The sequence below is a fragment of the Montipora foliosa genome, chromosome 14 (genome assembly GCF_036669935.1).
Source record: "Montipora foliosa isolate CH-2021 chromosome 14, ASM3666993v2, whole genome shotgun sequence".
NCBI classification, from domain to species: Eukaryota; Metazoa; Cnidaria; class Anthozoa; order Scleractinia; family Acroporidae; genus Montipora; species Montipora foliosa.
In genome coordinates this window covers 17,373,093-17,375,592 of record NC_090882.1, presented here as the reverse complement: position 1 = coordinate 17,375,592, position 2,500 = coordinate 17,373,093, and the positions used below count along the sequence as shown (strand labels likewise).

Below are 2,500 nucleotides of genomic sequence, written 5' to 3'. Positions count from 1 at the left end.
TTGGTTCTGTGTCGATCAGGAAGAAGGACCGAAAAAGAATTATGAGGAAAAGGCTCTGAACGTAGCGAACGCTCTAAACAATTGGCACAATAAAAGGTTAACTTTGATCGGTAAAATTGCAATTATTAAGGCTCTGGCTGCATCTCAAATGGTATACGTTATGTATACCAATGCATCAATGCCTTCTCACGTAAAATCCCTGAAAGAAGTTAATGATCTTATCTTTAAGTTTCTTTGGGATAACAAGGGAGATAAAATTAAACGAACTGAAATGATAACAGATTATCAAGATGGAGGGCTGAAAATGTTAGATATCATAGAATTTAATAAGGCTCTGAAAATTACATGGATACTCAAGTATATTTCTGATGATTGCCAGGCTAAGTGGAAAGCCTTCTTCGACTTCTATTTACTTAAGTTTGGGGGTAAATTAGTTTTTACTAGCAATTTGGCAAGAAAAGATGTTAAAATCCTGGATAGAAAAAGTACTTTCCTCCATGAACTTATTGAGCTGTGATCAGATTTAAATTTTAAAGAGTCTTTTGCTTCACGGGCGGAGTTTAGTGCCGAATCCATATGGAACAACTCAATGATTAGAATTGCCGGTACAGATTTTGTGTTAGACTGTCCTTTTACTGTTGTGTTAAAAATTTGTGACAAATATAGTTAACTCGCTGAAACATTTTGGCACTTTCTGTTTTAGTCACGTTATTTACCAAATATGGTTGTGAGTCGAACCAGACAAACTAATGTTAAATAGAACACGCCTGGCAAAAAATGGTAACTGTCAAGTTAAAGGGACTCGAAAAATGATTTTTTGAGAAGGTCCCTAGCAACAGTTTGGTAGTTAAGAGTCACCCCCTTAACGTACGACTTTCCTTGTCCATGCAAACGAGGCTAGGGAGTCTAATTAACACATAATTAACAAAAGAATATTTAGTTTTCACATTTGAAGCTGGCACTTAAAGGGGTGCTAAACACACCCGCCTGGTATGTTAGCTACGCCATGCTGATGAGGCCCAAAAGGCCGAAACAGCTGTCCGTGGCTGCTAATTGACCGGGTGAAATGGTTGTGCGCATGCGTGACGTGTTGGCCACACCGGGTTGGTGTCAGCGTGTGTCACCTTGCTTTTATTGTTAGTTTTTTGGCCGCCATTTTGCAATGCACTTTCAATATTCAATGCGCCAGTCTCGGTTGACTGATTTGAAAACGATAGCCGTGCACTAAAGAGGCAAAAAATGTAATCAAATATTCCCTTATTTTGGGCCCCATTTATGCTCATAGTTACGGTGCAGCTTAAATGACACATTTTACCTTAAACGGCCAGTAGAAGATGCGTTATGGGTACTCGTCTTCTGTAAAATATCGAGTCTTTGTAAGATCGTTTATAACTATTATAATTCAATGAAAAAAAGTGTTCATTGTTCCAAATCGTTCCCATATTACTTATTATAGGTGATATGTAACGAAATTCATCATAAAAGGATATCTCAAACTTGAAGACGACTTTTTAATATTCTTGCGCTAGTCCCAATGACATTCAAAGGCGAACATGGCTGATCATTTTCCGAGTGGTTTGCAAACCTGAAAAGCATTTACCTTTTCGATTAACGTCGTGGACAGGTTGTTTTCCTTATTGTCAATTTTACAGGTTATTCCCATCAGCCTTTTGCATCCTTGATCCCCTCTCTTCGAAGACAAATGGTGGCAAACAATAGGTCTACCACTGCAGGCTCGCTATCCAATTTTAATACTGAGCCTTTGTTTATGTAAATCTTCTCCTGGTTTCAGTTTGGAATGAGTTAAAACCAAATGGAAAATAACAAAAATCGGGAATAATAATAAGAAGAAATTCAACCAAAACAACCAGTCATTTGTTATTAATCACCTGTTACTCAATTTTCTCAAAGGGTGAGTGATGACTGTTGCCAACAGTTCAGGATCACATGACCGACTGCCGTAAACTTGGAGCTGGGACTGAGAAATGAGAAGAACCCTTTACACTTTGTCAGGAGGCCTGAGGATCCTGCCCTCTCAAGCGCGGTCTTTCTTCCTCTGGTGAAACGCAAAAAACAGATAGGATCTGACAGATGAAACGCAAAAAGTTTTGCCTTTATTTGCCAAAATCCAATCCATTTCATTCCTTGAAAAAAGACAATTGATAGTCTGAAAGCACGAAGCAATCTTTAGTAAAATGTATGATTATTTGTGGGTTTCACTGATTGAGAGCCCCATTTTTTACATTTTTCAGGCAAACCACAATAGCTTGACAGAGCCCCTTTACCCTGAATCAGAGTGAATGCAACAACGACAACTTTATTTAAAACGTGTTCTAAACTGAAATGTTACGATTGAGAGAATCGGGTTTAAGTTTCCCCTAATAAACCTCAGACTTTGTGAGCCTATGCCCTCCCTGTTGAAATTTGATCAAGCCATCATGCACGAGGAAAACAAGACCGGCTTCCCTACCCATATCGCTATAGCATTCGGGGCCAAAGA

The 2,500-nt window shown here is 38.7% G+C and overlaps 1 long non-coding RNA gene across 8 annotated transcripts in view; it reads left to right on the top strand.

Annotated features, from left to right (window-relative positions):
• Window positions 1-2,401, top strand: part of LOC137984777 (uncharacterized) — a 39,636-nt gene extending 37,235 nt beyond the window's left edge. For all 8 annotated transcript variants that reach the window (XR_011119170.1, XR_011119171.1, XR_011119168.1 and 5 more), the window contains one exon: window positions 1,912-2,401. This is a non-coding gene — a long non-coding RNA (uncharacterized lncRNA). The remainder of the gene's footprint in view (window positions 1-1,911) is intronic.
• Window positions 2,402-2,500: the final 99 nt, after the last annotated feature.